At 40.1% G+C, this 20,771-nt stretch overlaps 1 protein-coding gene across 4 annotated transcripts in view; it reads right to left on the bottom strand.

Annotated features, from left to right (window-relative positions):
• CNTN3 (contactin 3) overlaps positions 1–20,771 on the bottom strand; it is a 380,656-nt gene that overhangs the window by 308,962 nt on the left and 50,923 nt on the right. The window contains exon 1 of one of the 4 annotated variants that reach the window (XM_081528275.1): positions 8,694–8,918. The exons of the other annotated variants lie outside the window; for them this stretch is intronic. The gene's annotated coding sequence lies outside the window, so the exon portion shown is untranslated. Of the gene's footprint in view, positions 1–8,693; positions 8,919–20,771 lie in introns of those variants that run through there. 4 annotated transcript variants of the gene reach the window in all.

Raw genomic sequence — 20,771 nt, 5'->3', positions numbered from 1 at the left:
CGCAACGAGTTGGACACAACTGAGCGACTGAACTGACCTGAACTGAATGATATAAATTAATATAGTAGAAGGTCATAAGTACTACACATTAGACCTTCAAAATTGTTACATAATTTTACCTGGAAGATATTCTTAACATTCATATCTTATGTAGAGATATTTCTTTTTATCTCCATCCCTCCCCCAAATTTAGAGGAACTTTTCCATCATAGCAACTGCACAAGCATAGGCAATGTATAGTCTAATCTGTGGTTGGACCATGGTTACCTTAACAAAGACCTGATAGCCACAGCCTCACTTTTCCAATCAGAAGATCACAGAAATGCCAAGGTTGGGCAGAACAACTGAGACAATATGGGGTAATTGGACAGAGCAGCGATGTGATCATCCAACCAAGTCCTCTTAGGAGTTTTTCCAGAGGAAAGGAAGGTCAAATACAAAGATAGGTCAAAGAACACAAAAGAACATTAACATTTCTTTGCAAATGGTTGTTCCTCATATTTGACTGGGCAGTTCAAGTTAAATTCTCAGTTTGCAATGGTGGAGTTTGTAGAGCCATTGAGGATAAATTCATCAGCAACTCTAGGAATTCAAAAGTCAAAAAGAACACAGACTGATTTTTCTATATTGATCAGAGACCACAAGGTAGGAAATAAATTGAAGCAACTAACATGGGAGGTCAGGCTGACATTGAAAGGGGAAAGGCATTATTAGAATTTCTTCTTGATAGATTATGATATGAACTCACAACCTTATGATAAAACAATACACACTGAACATTCAAGAGTATAATCTGGCTGACTTTGAGAAACTTTGAAGTCTAAAGGAGGCTTTATTCATTTTCAGATGATCTTATTGAACTCTTCACTGAACATATATATGCCTGAATATTTGCTTCTAATACAGTATTTGTTAGTATTTGAACTAAAATTTATTCAATGATGGTCAGACATCATTTTACCTAAGAACAGCTATTTATAAGTCCATGACGAATTTTCTAAAGTTGAGAGGGTGAATGTAGACAATCTTCTACTCTAAAATAAAGAATGTATGGTGCCTTTAGAAAGATATCCCCTCCAGAATCCCTTGGAGTACTTATTTTAAAAAGTATATACAAAGTGACAAAAGTTCCAAGACATTGTTGGGGTGTTTGCCCTGTAGGGCTACTGTTTCAAATACTCACTAGTTAACTGACAGCTATTACTGTCTGTTACCCCAAATTACAATTTAATCTCTATTATCTACTTTAAAGTTTTCTAAATAGGAATCTCTCCTAAACACTTCTCTAATCTCTGATAACCTGTTGATTCAGATAGCTAATATTTTCTATATAAGTAATTTGCCTTAAGTTTGACATAGAAAATGTCTGTATATTTTCTGGATTGCTGTTTGACTAAGGATTGTTTTCTCACCACTAAATTAAACTTGGAACCTCTTAAATGTCTTTCATTCATACAGAATTAATATCTAATTATTTATCTCATACATACACATACACACACACACACACACACACACACACACACACACACACACATACATAGTAAGATAAGGGGCCCACCTTAATTTTTACCCCAGATGGATAGTCACTGGTGCCAATACTACTTCTTAAAGGATTCATCCATATACCATTACACTGAAATGCCACCTTTGGTATATATTAAATTTCCACACATACTAGTATCTATTTCTGATTCTATATTATAGTTCATGATTCAATTTGTCTATTATGTCAAATCCTACAGATTTGTTGAAGTAAAAGTGTTGGCCCCTCAGCCATGTCCGACTCTTGGCAACTCCACGGACTGTAGCGCACCAGGTTCCCCTGTCCATGGAATTCTTCAGGCAAGAATACTGGAGCGGGTAGCCATTCTCCAGGGGGTCTTCCTGACACAAGGATCAAAACCAGGTCTCCTGCATTGCAGGCAGATTCTTGATCACTTTAGCCACCAGGGAATCCCTAATAAAGTTTTCTGACATCATTTGATCAAAGGCATTGTTGTCTATTTCTTAATTTAGCATTAATGCGTGGCCATTTTGGCCAAAATATGCAGCTTTGATGGGTTTTTCTACATAGCCTTTACTATATCTAAATACTGTCTCTTCTATCTATGTACTAAATGAGGAATGACAACTGAACCCTATCAGATGGCTTTTCACTATATATTTACCATGGTCACATGATTTTTCCAAAATAACTTGTTGACTCTGATGGCATAGTAAAATCCTCTTCCTTTCCTTGAAGAAACCCTCCCTGGTCAGAATTATTATTCTCTAACATACTGCTAAATTTCAGCTGTTACACTGTTTACAATAGCCAGGACATGGAAGCAACCTAGATGTCCATCAGCAGACGAATGGATAAGGAAGCTGTGGTACATATACACAATGGAATATTACTCAGCCATTAAAAAAATACATTTGAATCGGTTCTATTGAGATGGATGAAACTGGAGCCCATTATACAGAGTGAAGTAAGCCAGAAAGAAAAACAACAATACAGTATACTAATGCATATATATGGAATTTGAAAGATGGTAACGATAACCCTATATGCGAGACAGAATAAGAGACACAGATGCATAGAAAAGTCTTATGGACTCTGAGGGAGAAGGTGAGGGTGGGACGTTCTGGGACAATAGCATTGAAACATGTATATTATCATATGTGAAACAGAACACCATTCCATGTTTGATGCATGAGACAAATGCTCAGGGCTGGGGCAATGGGATGACCCAGAGGGATGGGATTGGGAGGAAGGTGGGAGGGGGGTTCAGGATGGGGAACACATGTAAACCCATGGCTGATTTATGTCAATGTATGGCAAAAACCACTACAATATTGTAAAGTAATTAGCCCCCAACTAAAATAAATAAATTTAAATAAATAAATAAATTTCAGCTGTTAACATTTCAGTTATAATTTTTACAGATCCTCTGCAGAAATGATGTTATGCCAATAAAATCATGTTAATCAGACCAAATGAGCAAGATATGTCAAGGATATTAAAAGCTCTGATATAATACACGTGTTCCAGGAGGTGGGAGGAAAATCTCATCAACATCCAGGGGTCTTACTCATAGCTGAACTGTATTTTTTTTTTTTTTTAATGATTCAATGATCTGGGACAAATGAGGACATTTTCACCAGACTGAAGGACAAATTATTATATGTCAAATCTTTTACTACCGGTTTGTTCTCTTTGTCTTACGAATACTACTCTGACCTGTTTGTCATATAATACAAAGGTTGCCAACATTGAGTAGGTCTAGAGTGGCAAAAGACTCTGCAGCAGACCCTTCTCCTAGGGCCAAGTGAACTGACAGATGCTATGGGTTTAGAGATATCAGTGGTGGGTAGATGCACTGTAAAGTTTCTGGCAAGTTCCAGTAAGAGAATCACAGCATATCCCCTCCGGGTCCAGGAACAAGTACATGCCATCTGCAGTGAAGAATGATACACCAATTGAAAAACAGTCCCTGGAATGCCACTAAGCTCCAGTAAAGAGAGATGTCTGACTTTATATGGGACATGATACGACCATTCCAACAGAACTGCTCATCACAACTTGGGTTCAGTCAAACCCACCAAATCATACAGCCAGGCAGGCACATTCGAAACCCATCATAACATGAAAATGGTATTCCTGGGATCAGGCATGAACAGGGCCAGACCAGCCAGTTGTGTATGTGGGTACAAATCAAAAGTAAACCCCTGTACCACATCTTCAATCACAAGTCACCCTGAAAGACAGCAGTGAAGGAAAACTTCCACAATGGGTAGAGCATCCATTTTCTGTTAAAAGAGAAGCATCCCAAGGTGAGAATAAATGTACTGACAGGCAGTGGTAAATAGTTTGGCTAAGGTGGTCAGCAGACTGAAAAAAAAAAATTGTAGACCACAAACAAGGTAACCTAGGGAATAGTCTTGTGAACAGAAATAGGAGTGAGAATAAAATGTGAAGACCTTACAATTTAACACATACCAGTGAAAGTGAAAGTTGCTCAGTCATGTCTGACTCTCTGCAACCTCATGGACTATACAGTCCACGGAATTCTTCAGGCCAGAATACTGGAGAGGGTAGCCTTTGCCTTCTCCAGGGGATCGTCCCAACCCAGGGACCAAACCCAGGTCTCCCACACAGCAAGTGGCTTCTTTACCAGTTGAGCCACCAGGCAAGCCCAAGAAAACTAGAGTGGGTGGCCTATCCCTTCTACAGCGGATCTTCCTGACCCAGGAATCGAACCAGGGTCTCCTGTACTGCAGGTGGATTCTTTACCAGGTGAGCTCCCAGGAACATAACAGAGAGGCACCTAATACCCAATTCAGGCAGAACAGCTCACCTGATAGTATCAACCACTTTTGCCATCATTCACCAAAGAGCCGGCACAACAGGTGTATGCATGGAGTGGCAGCATAGAGAGAGGCTATGGATGGGCCCAGAAACATGGTCTCCCCATTCACCAAAGTCAGGGCACCCCACCATCAGGAAACCAATGATGAGTCCCTGAAATGGCACTATCCCACCAGCAAACAACTAGCAACTTGGCAATGAGCTGATTACATCAAACTCCTTCTATTACTGGAAGGTGTAGTAATTCATCTGGACAGAAATTGATCTATATTCTAGATACAGATTTGCCTTTTCTGCCCATGTGTCCTGGCTAGCACCACTATAAAAGGGCTTACAGGGTATCTAAATCATCCAACATGAGATCACATACAGCACATAAGGTGAAAAAGAATACTCTGCAGCCACGGAGATGCCAAAGACAGCACAATGGTACCCAAGCCACTATCTTAACATACTCCACAATATCAAGAAGCTGACAGCCTGATAAAGTGATATAATAGCCACTTTTTAAAAAAGACTTTATTTTTAGAAGTTTTAAATTCACAGCAAAAATGAGGAAAAAACATATTTCCTATATACTCCCAGCCTCCACACACACACACAGCCTCCCCCACTATAAATATCCCACACAAGAGTAGTACATTTCTTACAACTGATGAACTTACACTGACACGTCATTATCACCCAAAATCCATAGTTTATCTTAGGAGTCACTGTTGGTGCTGTACCTTCTATAGGTTTTGGCAAATGTGTAATAACTTGTATCTACCATTAAAGTATCATAAAGACTAGTTTCACTGCTCTAAACAATCATCTGTTCTCCACCTGCTTATCCCTCTCTTCCCCTTGTTGTCATGTTGCTCTCAGTCATATCCGACTCTGCAACACCATGGACTGTAGCCTGCCAGGCTCCTCCGTCCATGAAATTTTCCAAGCAAGAATATTAGATTTGGTTGGCATTTCCTACTCCAGGGTCTCTTCCCCTTCACCTCTGGAAATATTGATCTTTTTATTGTTTCCATATTTTTAACTTTTCCATAATGTTATGTGGGCAGAGTCATTACTTCATGGCAAACAGATGGGGAAAATATGGAAACAGTGCCAGATTTCATTTTCTTGGGCTCCAAAATCACTGTGGACAGTGACTGCAGTCACAAAATTGAAAGAAGCTTGCTCCTTGAAAGAAAAGCTATGGCAAACCTAGACAGCATATTAAAAAGCAGAGATATAATTTTGCCAACATTAGTTCGTATAGTCAAAGCTATGGTTTTTCCAGTAGTCATGTATGGATGTGGGAGTTGGACTAAAAAGAAAGCTGGGAGCCAAAGAACTGATGCTTTTGAACTGTGGTGATGGACAAGAGTCCTGAGAGTCTCCTGAACTGCAAGGAGATCAAACCAGTCAATCCTAAAGGAAGTCAATCCTGAATATTCACTGGAAGGACGGATGCTGAAGCTGAAGCTCCAATACTTTGGCCACCTGATGTGAAGAGCTGACTCACTGGAAAAGACCCTGATGCTGGGAAAGACTGAAGGCAGGAGGAGAAGGGGACGACAGAGGATGAGATGGCTGGATAGCATCACTGACCCGATGGACATGAGTCTGAGTAAACTCAGGGAGACAGGGAAGGACAGGGAAGCCTGGTGTGCTGCAGTTCATAGGGTTGCAAAGAGCTGGACACAAATGAGTACCCAACAACATACTGCAAGTAACCTTTTCAGATTGGCACATTTGCCTTAGGAATATGCACTTAAGGCTCCTCCATATCTTTTCATAACTTAGTATCGCATTTCTTATATCCCTGAAGAATATTATACTCTCTGTAAGTTTCATAGTTAATTTATCCATTTACCTACTTAAGGATATCTCAGTTGCCTCCATGTTTTGCCAATTATTAATAAAACTGCCATAAACATCTCTGTGCAGGTATCTGTGCAGACATAAGTTTTCAACCTTTTGGTAAAGACCAAGGAACATGGTTACTAGATCATGTTGTAGGAGTATGTTTCCCTTTCTAATAAACTTTCAAACTGTTTTCCAAACTGTATTTCCACCAGTTTGGAAAACAGTTTGTATTTCCACCAGGAACAAATGAAAGTTACTGTTGTTTCACATCCTCACCCGTATTTGGGAAAGTCAGTGTTCTGGATTTTGGCCATTCTAATAAGTATGTAGTGGTATTTTCTTTTCATTTGCATTTCCCTGACAATATATCATGTGAAACATCTTTTCATATATTTATTCTCCATCTGTATATGTTCCTTGCTGAAGTCTCTATTAAGATCTTTGATTCATTTTCTTAAAATCAGGCTGTTTGTTTTCTTATTGCTGAATTTTAGGAGTTCTTCATATATTTTGGAAGATAATCCTTTATCAGAAATGTCTTTTACAAATATTTTCTCCAAGTCTGTGACTTACCTTCTAATTGTGTTGAGTGCATTTTTATATGTTTCCTGGAGATTTCTGTATCTCCTTTACAGAACTGTCTATTCAAATTCTTAGCCCATTTTAAAAATTAAGTTATTTGTGTTTTTATTGTTGCCTTGTAAAAGTTACTTATTCTAGTACAAATCTCTTATCAGGTATATGACTTAAAAAAATATGTCACCCCATTCTATTGGTTGACATTTTCCTTTCTAAATGATATTCTTTAAAGCATAAGCATTGTGCTTTTGACAAAGTCCAATTTGTGTCTTTTTTTTTTTACACTTAGACAACATATCTAAGAAGTCATTTCCCTATTTCAAATCCATGAGTATTTACCCTTTTCTTCTAAGATTTTTATAGTTTTAGCTATCATAGTTTGGTCTATCACCTATTTTGAAATAACATGCCCTGTTGTGTGAGGTAGCAGTCTAACCTCTTCTACATATGGATACCCACCTGTTCCAGCATTGCAATCGCATTTCCAAGGTACAATGAGGCATCAGCTTAGAGCATTCCTTGCAAGAATGTGTACAAGAATTCTCTAGTGCACAGAATATACCCTAAATCAATGACCACCCTATGGTGCTGTGTCCTTAATAAGGAAAACACATCCATTTATGAACCAACGAATGGAAGCAGAAGTGGCTTCACTTGTGACTCTAACTCACATCAAAAATTTCTTCTTTAGATTTTCTGAAACTCTGATCATTTAAGAATCTGTTTATAGAGAGGGAATATTTCTGCCAGAGGACAAAGCCAGAGTCCCACTGAACTTTAAGTTATAGTTTGCACCTTGTCACCTCAGTGTCCCCATGCTAGATGGTCTATAATAAAAGGCGGTAGAAAAGGAAAGGCTAGCCAAAGAGAATCTAGTATTTTTAATATATTATCTGTATAATGATATTCAAATTGTATACTTGGAGGCCAAATGCAAAGATAAACAATGCATTTTGTCCCACAGGCTGTCCCCTAATCAGACCAAATGTGTTGGTAAGTTTCTTCAAAAAAAAGGCCAACAGGAATCTTGGAAAAGCTGTTTTCAAAACCTATTAGAAAACACAAGTGGATGTGTTCAACACAAGGAGTGGATATAGTGGTCCTTTCAGAAGCACTCATGACCCCAACTGCAGGAAACACAGGTGAGACAACTCAACAGCAGTGACCGACACATCCATGTATCCCTAAGCCATATATTAAAAATGATGATCTGAATTGTCCTTTTCTTTAAAAAAAAATCAGATATATATCATTTCAAAATCAAGGGAAAAAAAAAAGAACAGTATACAGATGATTTTCATAGTCTCTGATACGATGTACTTGAATTTGAGTCCTTAATCTACTACTTACTGTCTCTGACTTTGGGTAAATTACTTAATACACATATACTATTTTCTTCACCTATAATATGGGGTTAAATAAAAGAAACTGTGCTCAGGGAGTCATTTTAAAAACTAAATAATCCCTGGCACAAAAGGTAATGAGCAACAGAGCTAAATAAAAATTATGTATTATTTTCACAATTAAAATTACTAGGAAAAAACTCATAGAAGTGAGTTTAAGCTCCAATTCTGACACTGTTAAAGCTTAATCAGGTTTCTTTGTCTAGCCTACACCTCAGTTTCCTTAAATGCAATATGAAGAAAGCAGAGGAAGACTTGCTGAGCTATTTTCTCTAACAAAAGAAAATAAAAACACCATGATTCTTTGGATACATAGACCCAAATGACTTACATCAGTGAGTTTTTCAGTATTAACAACCCTGGGGATGCTGTTGACTCCTTGGCAGTCAAGGAGAGGCACTGGCAACCTCTGCTCTTCTGGGGCCTCATTAGAGCCTGGCTCCCCAGCAACTCAGAGGACCCCTCATTCTCAGGGACTTCCGCGTGTGGCAGTGGCTTGTGCCTTTACATACCTAGGCCAGCAGGGAGCTTTGTGGCTGACAGCCCATCCTGACAGAACTGGAGGGTAAACACAGAAGATTAAAATAAACAAACACACATACAACCAACCTGGACTGGAAAAAAAAAAAAGCAACACTGAGCAATATTTTAGCACTTGTACAGAAAACAAAGGAGAAAAACAGAAAAGGAAGAAAAAAGTCTGCCTCCTTAGAAGAAATGAAGATGCAGTCATCCTAATTTTACTTCAATTTTTTTCTTCTCTTTAGATGGCTTCCTGATCACATGGTGCAATTATTTGATGTAATAATATAGAGATTCTGTGGCTCCGCAAAGTGTATTTCAGGGACCCATTACCAGAATCGTGGAGACAGTTGTCTCAGTTACGATGGAATTTAGTGTCCAAGACCTTGGGGCACTCAAATTATCTGGAAGTCCCATCTCCTAGTCTAGAACATGCATCGCCAAGGAAAGTAAGATCTTGTATCATTTACTCAAAGAGTGAAACTCAATAAGCACGATACTTTTCTTCTCACTTATGTGGACTGGATGACTATAAATGATGCATGTATAGTGTCAGCACCATCCACGCTCTGAAGCCACAAAACCCTGGGTACAGATCTCAGCAGTGACCTCATGGCCAACTACCATCAGTTCCTCCTCTAGAACAGGAATTACAATGGCACCGACCTTCTGAGAACTGTATGAGCTAATACCTATGTAGCACTGAACATAGCACCTAATAAAGGGTGATCATCTGATAAGGGCTATTTTTAAATTTCAATGTATTTTTAATTTTATATTGGAATACAGCTGATTTAAAATGTTGTGTTAGTTTCAAGTGTACAGTAAAGTGATCCAGTTATACATATATCCATCCATTCTTTTTCACATTGTTTTCTCATATAGGTTACTATAGAATATTAGGTAGAGTTCCCTGTGCTATACAATAGGTCCCTGTTGATTACTATATTATATACAGAGGTGTGTATACCTTAATCTGAATCCCATAATTTATCCCCTCCACTTTTCCCTTTTGGTAACCATAAATTCATTCTCTAGGTCTGTGAGTCTGTTTCTACTCTATAAATAAGTTCATTTGTATCATTTTTTAGATTCCACATATAAGCGATATTATAAGGTATTTGTCTTTCTCTGTCTGACTCATTTCACTTCTTATGAAAATCTCTAGGTCCATCCATGTTGCTGTGAATAGCATTACTTAATTCTTTTTATGACTAAATAATACTACACTGTACATATGTACCATATCTTCTTTATCCATTTCTCTATCAATGGACATTTAGGTTGCTTCCATGTCTTTGTTTCAATTCAGTCACACAGTCACGTCCGACTCTTTGCAACCCCATGGACTGCAGCATGCCAAGCTTCCCTGTCCATCACCAACTCCCGGAGCTTAATCAAACTCATGTCCATCAAGTCGGAGATGCCATCCAACCATCTCATCCTCTGCTGTCCTCTTCTCCTCCTGCCTTCAATCTTTCCCACCATCAGAGTCTGTCTCAATGAGTCAGTTCTTCGCATCAGGTGGCCAAAGTATTGGAGTTTCAGCTTCAGCATCAGTCCTTCCAATGAATATTCAGGACTGATTTCCTTTAGGAATGACTGGTTTGATCTCTTTGCAGTCTAAGGGACTCTCAAGAGTCTTCTCCAATAATACAGTTCAAATGCATCACTTCTTCAGCGCTCAGCTTTCCTTATAGTCCACCTCTCACATCCATACACAACTACTGGAAAAACCATAGCTTTGACTAGATTGACCTTTGTTGGAAATGTCTCTGCTTTTTCATATGCTGTCTAGGTTGGTCATAGCTTTTCTCCTGAGGAGCAATTGTCTTTTAATTTCAGGGCTGCAGTCACCAACTGCAGTGATTTTGGAGCCCCCCCAAATAAAGTCTGTCACTGTTTCCATTGTTTACCCATCTACTTTTCCATGTCTTGGCTATTGTTACTGCTAAGTCACCTCAGTCATGTCCAGCTCTGTGCGACCCCATAGATGGCAACCCACCAGGCTCCGCTGTCCCTGGGATTCTCCAGGCAAGAACACTGGAGTGGGTTGTCATTTCCTTCTCCAATGCATGAAAGGGAAAAGTGAAAGTGAAGTCGCTCAGTCGTGTCCGACTCTTAGCGACCCCATGGACTGCGGCCTACCAGGCTCCTCCGTCCATGGGATTCTCTAGGCAACAGTACTGGAGTGGGGTGCCATGCTGCAAAGAACACTGGGGTGTATGTATCTTTTAGAAGTATATTTTTCTCCAGATATATGCCCCAGAGTGGGATGGCTAGATCATATAGTAGTTCTAGTTTTAGTTTTTTAAGGAATCTGCATACTGTTCTCCATAGTGGTTGTACCAATTTACATTCCCACCATCCGTGTAGGAGGGTTCTCTTTCTCCACACCCTCTTCAGCATTTATTGTTTGTAGACTTTAATGATGGACATTCTGACCAGTATAGGGTGATATTCATTGCAGTTTTGATTCGCATTTTTCCAATATTCATGATGTTGAACATATTTTCAAGAGCTTTTTGGCCATCTGTATGTCTTCTTTGGAGAAATGTCTATTTTAATAATCAGTCCATTTTGATTAGGTTGTTTTTTGTTGTTGTTGTTTGTCTGTTTGTTTTTTATATTTAGCTGCTGAGCTGGTTGTATATTTTGGAGATTAATCCTTTGTCAGTCACTTCATTTGCTAATATTTTCTCCTACTCTGTGGGATGTCTTTTATTTCATTTATGGTTTCCTTTGTGGTGCAAAAGTTTTTAAGTTTAATTAGATCCCATTTGCTTATCTTTATTTTCATTAGTTTAGGTGGTGGATCAAAAAAGATGACTTCAGACTCTACTACAAAGGTACAGTAATCAAAAGAGTATAGTACCGGCACTAAAACAGAAATATAGGTCAATGGCACAGGATAGAAAGCCCAGAAATAAACCCACATCTCTATGGTTCATTAATCTACAACAAAGGAGGCAAGAATATGCCACAATAAAAGACAGTTTCTTCAATAAGTGGTGCTGGGAAAACTAGAAAGCTACATGTACAAGAATGAAATTAGAACATTCTATAACACCATGCTGCTGCTGCTGCTGCTGCTGCTGCTGCCAAGTCACTTCAGTCGTGTCCAACTCTGTGCGACCCCAGAGACAGCAGCCCACCAGACTCCCCATCCATGGGATTTTCCAGGCAAGAATACTGGAATGGGATGCCATTGCCTTCTCCGCTATAACACCATACACAAAAACAAATTCATAATGGATTAAATACCTAAATGTAAGACTAGTTACTATAAAACTCTTTGAGGAAAACCTAGGCAGAAGACTATTTGACATAAATCACAGCAATATATTTTTGAGTCCACTCCTAAACTCCTATTACTCCTAGAGTAATAAAAAAAAAGGTTATTATTTATTATGTGTGATGTTATTATTGATGACAACCTCAATATAAGTCACATATTTTTAGACATGCTTCCAATGTCTCCCATAAATGCATTACAATTTTTAACTTTATATATAAAATAAAATACATAATGATATTTATATCTCCTTACACATGTATACATTTATGTGTATACATGTATGCAAACAAAGATTTATAGAAACTTAGAAATAATCTATTGATGACGCCCATCTTCAGGCTATCATCCCTGTGGAAACTAATCTCTTAAAAGGATTATTGAAAAGGACATTTAACTAATCTGCTTCTACTCTTGCCCTCCTTCTTTTCCTTCTTCTAGGAACCAATGCTCAAAACCCAAATTGGCACTTAGTACCTGTGTTCAAACTCTCTAACATCCCCATTGTCCATGGAATGAAATGCAGACTCCTGATCATGGGCTACAAGAGCCTTCACATCTGGACCCTGTCTCTCCCTCTGACCTCCTCCTCTTTTACCCTCAGGCTCCCGCACTACACTCCAGCCACAGTGGCCTTCTTCCCACTCTTCGAGTAAGACAGATTTATTCCCTCCTTAGCGCACCTGCACTTGCTACATTAGGTCTTAGAATATTTCTTCCACCCCAGCATTCCACAGCTGGCTTTTCTTCTCATGTTTCTGGCCTCCAATTAAGAGAAGCCTCCTTTCATTAAGAGTCCTCTGTCGCTCAGCTCCCCCATTACAAAACCTTGTTGTATCATCCTCATATTCATTATCACTCCCTGGATTCATGACAGTCATTTATTTTTACACTTACTGTTCACCTCCTTTCCACTAGCAAGGACGTTCCATGAGAAAGGGACTGAAAACAGCCATCATATCCTCAGTACCTTCTACAATACTTCAGGCACAGTTGAAACTAATCAGGTACATTGTAAATGAATGATTTCCTGAAATCATTTTTATAGAGGAAATGACTTATACACCAAGAGAACCTATAATCATATTTTTTACAGAAATGAATTTTATTTTTATTTCTACTGACCATCTATTTCACAAGTAAGAAAGACTGAATTGGATTTAGCATTCAAAATGCAGCTCTGCATGATCCTTAGAAAATGTTTCCAGAAAATATGAAGTAAGCTATTCTCACAAACCTGACTCATTCAGGACAGTAATTCACCTAAACCCTTGGGATTGAGATCCATCGCAGGTATTGGATTCTAGCATATGTGACTAGCTAGGAAAATAAACACATTCAGTTTTACAAAGTCAGATCCAAGTTGAAGTAAATGAAGACCTGCTTTTCTTGCATCTGGTGTTAGAGACATAATTTCCCAAAATAATACCATTCTCTCTTTTTAAATTTCTCATTTTTGTGTGTTTACTTTCCCTTTTTAATCTTTCTTTTGGTATCTAAAGGGAAAGCTCACGCATCATTGTTATTTCTTCTCTGTTTGCCAAAGAATTAAACGCTATGGCAACAGTACTCAGAAAACCATTATTGAAAATAATTAGGATTTAGGCACTGACACAAATTATATCCAGGTAATAAACTTTAGAAAAAAAAAAATAAACGGCTAAAGATGGGCCTTGGAAGGTAAACTCTTTTTCAAAAATGAGTTCAACGTAAGCTGGTGAAGGTGTCTATAATCTTGAAAACACTAGCTGTAAATGGTTCTTCCTCTCTGCCTCTCCCTTTGCAACCCTGGCTCAGCACTGAACTCTGGAGGCTTTATATTAACAATTTCAGAGCACTCTCACTCAAGTCACTGGGACTACTTCTCCCTCCAGGACACTTTAACTTTTCTAACCCTTTCCTTCAAAGCAGTTTAGACAAGAGAAAGCAAAAAAAAAAAAAAAAAAAAAAAATTACTGTTTTTGACCTTAAATCCCACCGTTTGAATTTCAGTGCAGTTAAAAACAGCTGAAATGTAAACCCCACAGTGAGCTTCTATTAGAAAGGCTAGGAGACACTGAGGCATCCCCAGCATGCAAAGACAGTATGCCCATTTGAGGATAATGATAAGGCAGCTGCAGATGTTCAGTCAATTAGATTGCCTGATTAGCTCAACGTTCCAATGCATCATGCAATTCAATAACAGTCTGCCCCCCTGCTCTGCTTCTGGGGGAACGGCTTTAAGCAGCATACCCACCACAGCTGCTGGGTTCCATCTATTTGTTTCTACACATTCCACTACTCAACCCACCTCTTCTTCATGCTCCTTTTGGTTGCCAAGTTGCAGATGTTTCTGCCTTCTTATTTCCCCTCTCCAAAATACCTTTTTTTTTTTTTTGAAATCAAATAAGCCCAAAGGGGGAAAAAAATCCACAGTAGCTCTTCAAACGGTGGGAGCTAAAAACAGACACATCACTGTCTACTGAAGAGGTTACATCTGCAAGTGCCAAGTTCCAGGGTGCTACTGCTAAGTAAGAATGAAACCCACTTTACAGTCACCTCTCAATGGAGAGTGATGGCCACGGTGGTAGGTCCATTCATTTCCCGGAGAACACACAGCAGCGATTCTAGCACTGGATCTTATATTGGTCATGATATTTATGACATAATGTGTGAGGTCCATGGTTTTTGTCTGTGTAAATTCTTGGCCTAGCTCTCGGGTCTCCAATATTTTCTCCTTCATTTATCAAACATCCTTTAAATAAATTCCCCTCTCTGCTTAAAGTGGTAGAGTCAACCTATATTGCCTACCAATTAAGAATCCTGACAAATATGGCCACAGGAGAACAATGATATATGATGGTTAGAGTATAGGTTGGTACAAAGAAACACATCATACAGTGACCCAAGTAAGACAGACGCTTATTTTTCTCTGAATAATCCAGACATCAACAGCGCTGTGCCATGAGGTCACTTAGGGATCTGGGTTCCTTAGAGCTTTTTCCATCATCTTCTTCTGCAGGGTCCAATTTAACTGCCACCATTTTTACAGCTCAAACCAGAGGAAAAGGGAAAACAGTTGAGTGGAATACAAGTAGTTTTCTTTTTTGATTTTTTTCCCACTAATGCTATAAAAGATTCCCCAACTTTGTGGCTTAAAATATCATAAGCTTATTATCTTGTAGTTCTGGAGGTCAGAAGTCGAAAATGGATCTTACAAGCTAAAATAAAGGTGCCAAAAGTGTTCCTTCTGGAGGCTCTTCCAGTTTCTATAGTCTGCCTGCATTCCTCAGCTTCTGTCCCCTCACTTCATCTCAAAACCAACACTCTAATATCGGCTCCCATAACACATCTGTATGACTCTGATCCTCTGCAGCCCTCTTATACAGACCTTTGTCATCACATTGGTCCCACTGGGATAATCCAGGATGCCATTTAAAGATCCATAAACTAACTGCATACAGAAAGTTCCTTTTGCCACAGAAAGCAAGATGCATATTCAGGGGTTCCAGTGATTAGGACATAGACACACTTGAAAGACCATCATTCAGTCAACCACAGAATGGACCCCAGAAGCAGAACCTATCATTTTCACTCACATTTTACCAACTTAAAATTAGCCACATAGCCACCTATAGCTGCAAGGGATCCTGGACATTTCAGAAAACCCTGTGAACATGTGCCCTGCCAAAACTTAATAATAATGGTAAAGGGCAAAGGTTTCTATAACTAAAAGGAAGATGAGAAGAATGGAAACTGGGTGTGTCAGTCAGGGTTGTTTCAGCAGGAGAGGGTAAATTCAAAAGCTGTAATGAGTTCAATAAAGGGACTGAGTTCAATAAAGGGACTATTCACAAATGTATGAACAAGGAAACTCTGTGAGATAGTGGAGAACAGGGAGGCCTGGCTTGCTGCAGTCAATGGGGTCGTAACAAGTGGGACACGACTTAGTGACTGAACAACCACAATATGAATAAGGATAGAGGAAATTATCATGGGATATTATCTTAAAATTAGCAACAGTGGAGAGCGCTTACCACTCTTAGGCCTAAGGGAGGGGCAAAGGGAGGAATGTCTCCTAGGGCTGCCATAATCAAACACCACCAATCAGCTGACTTAAAATAACAAATTTATTCTCTCAGTGCTTTGGAGGACAGAAGTCTAAAATTATGGTGCTGGCAGGACCAGGCTCTCTCTAAAGGCTCCGAAAAACCCTCCCCTACTTCTTCTAGCTCTTGGTTGTTGCTGGCAATCCTCAGCCTTATTTGGTATGTGCCATCATAACTCTATTCGTTGCCTCCAACTTCACATGGTTCTCTTCCTTGTGTCTTAATTGGTCTTTACATTGCTTTCTTTGTCCTTATAAGGAGGCTGGATACCAGCCCTTGGGTTTATTTAGGAGCCCCCATCCTAATCCAATATGACCTCATCTTAATTTGATTACCTCTGCCAAGATCCTGTTTCCAACTAAGGTCACCTTCATAGGTACAGGGCTAAGGACTTTAATTTTTTTTTGCGGGAATCAAGTCCAACCCACAATAGAAGGGGACGTTACCAGGTACTGGAGAGGGCTTCCAGCTTAAAAGAACACAGCATATGAGAAGTTGTAGCCTCCAGTACGGGAACAAAGCCGATGTATGGTGACTCAACATGGATACGGATGATGGAACGACCACTGTGACTACCTTCTCCTCACTCTCTGATGTCCTGCCATCAACTGACTGATATCAACTAACTGGTATCAACTAAAATGGGGGAATGAGCAGCAAGAAAGTCCATTAGACCAATCCATACAAGTTCAATCCCTTAGGGCATAGAGCAGACTGCTCTCCATGGGATGAAGAAGGAAACAGAGTCTACACTAGGGGGCACTTAAAGTCTCTGCCAAAGGGACCTTCAGCAACACAACACCTCAAGTGGCTTCTGAACCTTTGATAAATGTGTATTAGTAGAAATCAGTTCAGCATGTTTGAGTTCCTGCTGTGCAACACATACCATGATAAGCACTAGAGCAATGACAAAATCTGAAATACGGCATCTACAGTGCCTTTGTCGGTGGGAAACAGATGGCACCTGCCTATCTTCCAAGAAGTAAACCCTTTCGAATCTTGAGAAGATAAAGGGTGCAGGCTTTTTTCACATGATAATTTTCCTCTGCTGATAGCCTGACAATTGCTTCTGGTTATCTGTTTTCAAGATGCTCAGAGTTGCATGGAGGAGACACACAGCTCAACAAAAACAATTTGATGGGAGATTTAAGAGTATGTAAAAGAGCTAAGAGAATACAAATGAGAGAACAATTAGCTGGGTTCAGTACACTGTTGGCTATACTGGATTTCCTCTCCTTGAAAAATTGTCAATCTATGAAAAATAACTAGAGGAATATTTGCATCAGCAAGATTGGAACAGTTCTTGTAGTTCTCGGTCTTTCTCTGTAAACTGGGAGTTACTAATTGAAGCCCACTTGGTGACTGCTCTCAAGGACATTCCTCACGGCAGCGCTGTAACTTTCTAAACCAAAATAGAAAGAAACTGCTAAGCATTTTAGAAATCATCAATATCAATTCTTAATGACTGAAAGGCAATATTCTCTCAGTGCTGTCCAACAAAGAAATTCATGTATCTAACAACTTAAAAAAAAAGTTATGTGACATTTGAGTAGTGATTCCTAAGTGATTTGATGATGGCAAATGGAAATATTCTCATCTGCATTTACAGAAAGTCTAATAAAGACTCTAAATACATGTGTTTGCACTTGAATGTGAGCATATGTATATGTGTTTGGGGAAAACAATTTCCTCCACTCCTTCTATGTGGACACAATCTTATTAACCTACCACTGCACCTTCTTATTCCCCTGCTCTGGGAGATGAAGAGTGATTCAAGTGCCTGATCCAGTTGTAAACAATAAATTGAACATGCTCAGCTCACTCCATGCTGCTATTCTATGATTCCATGCTCCTTCTCCTGCTCTTCTGGAATAAGAATCTGGGCAGTGAGACCCTGTCCATCTTTGCTTATAAGAGTGCGGACACACTGTGCTAGTTGTAGGTTTCAGTCTTAACAAGCCCACTTAGCCCACAGCACTAAAACTGCTCCCCGACTTGGCCTCTACCAGTAACACATGTAATAATTTAGCTTCCATAGACGACTTTATTTTCCACTGTTTCAGAATGTAAGTAGGTGAATGGGGTTCTATTTATTGAGAACCCTCTCAATGCCTTTAGGCTTCAGGGAACTGTCTCGGGTACGATGAAGTACACATCAAAGTGTCCAAGTTGGTGAAGCACATGGTGCTCTCAGACTCTAAAACCTGTGGCTTTTAGTCTCGCATTTTATCATGTGGGTAAAGGAAATAAATTTTGATGGCTGAGTCTTAAACTTTAGAGCGTGGGCCAAAACAAAACAAAACAAAACATTAATAGATGGATAAACCTTATGTAAGGCCAAGAGGGTTCAACACCCATGGCTTGAGAAAGAGGATTCATGTCTGCGGCTTGTGGTACTTTGAACCTGGAAGACTTAGGGAAAATAGCTGATATTCTAACAAGATCCACTTGGATCCATTTGACAGCTCCTGTGTATCTAACTCCCAGTTTCTTTATGCTTTGTGTTTATAAACATTCATTTCTGTTACCTATAACCTCCATTAAAGATTTCTCCTTGTATTCCTAGAGATGGATCACCATTCTAAGCACAAAACAAAAAATGCCTGGGAGTTACATCACATGGTATAACCCAAAGCCAAGAGGTGAATGCATGGGGAAAACAAGGCCCAGCTTCCTCCACCTAACATGGGACAGACTTCAAGGGGTAATTTACACACCAAGTTCCCTGCAGGAGCAAGATCAGCCAGGACTTGGCCTGGATCTGACCACAGCTTGGCTGCTTCCCCTTTCTTTACTCTGACCCTTACTTCTCTACCAGCCCCTTCTGGAAGCATTTCCTCAAAAACTCACTAATACAAAAGTCCTCACCTAGGGGTCAGCGTCGGGGTGTCCAGCCTGAGAGACACCAGAGCTTTGGCCCAAGTGAGTAGCTGTGTACACAGAGACAGGAACTAAAGCACAGCCCAGGCCTTAGGCACAAGTACAGAAGCAGGTAGGCCAAGTCTGACAGCAGTGTAGGGGTTGAGGGCAGGGGGGTGGGGGGCGGGGGTGGGGAAAGCAGCACTGTCTCCAACCAGGAGAAGTGGGTAGCTTCCAGCCACAAGGGCTAGCTGCTGTAGTTGACTAAAAAGACACCACTATCTCCAGGCAAGGTTGGGGTCAAGATTTTACTGAGCAGAAGAAAAGCATTTGTAGGCTTTGAGAGGCACAACAATTTTTACAATGTTTAATAGCATTGCTCCACTTGCCACACAGAACCAGAGTGCCAGACCTAGGACAGCTGCACTAAGTCAAGAGCCCTAGAAACCATTCTGTATTCTGGGCCGCAGGCAGGAAGTCGTAGTAAGACTGAGACTGAAGTCCTTTTGCTGGTCCACGGATTCAAGAATGTAGAGCTTTCAAATCACTCAGTGACTAAGTGATGACCTAACTATGACCTTTGAAGTGGGTAAATAAGTCAGGTCTGAACCCTGAGGGAACATGATGAAGAAATAAACAGAACTTCAAAATCAAGTCTTCAAACAGAAGTACCGGTTTTCAACAGCTCCTGAGGTACAAGCTTCAGCAGCATCAACAGCAGCCTCCAGTCCAAGCATCAGCTTAGAGGAAGTTTGCACGAGAAGATGGCAGAAAAATCTTCCCCAGGAGACACTGAGGCAGCAGGAGGGCTATGGGGGCAGGGAGGTGAAAATGTACAACATCATGAGAGATGATGTGTCGGAAGATGAAGCCCACACTCCACTCAGGGCTGGATGGAGTGAAAATGAAAACATATCTAGTGGGTAAGATAAATAAGACCTACTAATCAGAGCCACCATCACTGCACTTTTTTTCACTTTGCATATTAATTTTCTGTGCACTTCCCTTGTGGCTCAGCTGGTCAAGAATCTGCCTGCAATGAGGGAGACCTGGGTTCAATCCCTGGATTGGGAAGATCCCCTAGAGAAGGGAAAGGCTACCCCCTCCACTATTCTGGCCTGGAGAATTCCATGGACTGTATAGTCCATGGGGTCGCAAAGAGTTGGACACGACTGAGAGACTTTTATTATTTATTTATTAATTTTCTGTAGCTGCACAACAAATGACCACACATTCACTGGTTACAATAACACAAATTTAGGCTCTCATAGCATCTGTGAGTCAGGAGTCCAGGCACATTTTGCCTGCGGCCTCTGCTCAGACACCTGGCTGATCTCAAGGCGTCAGCTGGGGATGTGACCTCACCTGAGACTCTGAGACGTTTTCCACAGTGACTCGGATTGGTGGCAGAATTAATCGCTTGAAGTTGTAGAACTAGGTTTTTGGTAGCCTGTTAGCTGTCAACCAAAGACCACTGTCTGCTCCTAGAGTTTGCACCTGAGTCCTTGACACATAGAAACCCAGGACAGTCCAGAACACAGATGGCTGCTTCCTTCCAAGCCAAGAGAAGTGCATTTCTCTATAGCCAGCTAGAGAAACTGCTCTGCTTTCAGAGGGCTTACCTGATTAGATCAGGTCCATGTGGATAATATCTGTTTGTCCTATAAGGTTCCAGTACCATACAGTGAGATCTCATTATATTCACAGAGCTCTATCCATATTCAATTAGATGATATAATACAGCAGAGGCTCAGGAATCTTGGGGCCACCTTGCAATCCTGCTTACTACAGTTTGCAAAACAAGCTAATGTCTAAAATACCATTCT

The sequence above is a fragment of the Giraffa tippelskirchi genome, chromosome 9 (assembly GCF_054371585.1).
Source record: "Giraffa tippelskirchi isolate mGirTip1 chromosome 9, T2T-mGirTip1v1.2.pri, whole genome shotgun sequence".
NCBI lineage: Eukaryota > Metazoa > Chordata > Mammalia > Artiodactyla > Giraffidae > Giraffa > Giraffa tippelskirchi.
This window is presented reverse-complemented; position numbering and strand designations above follow the sequence as displayed.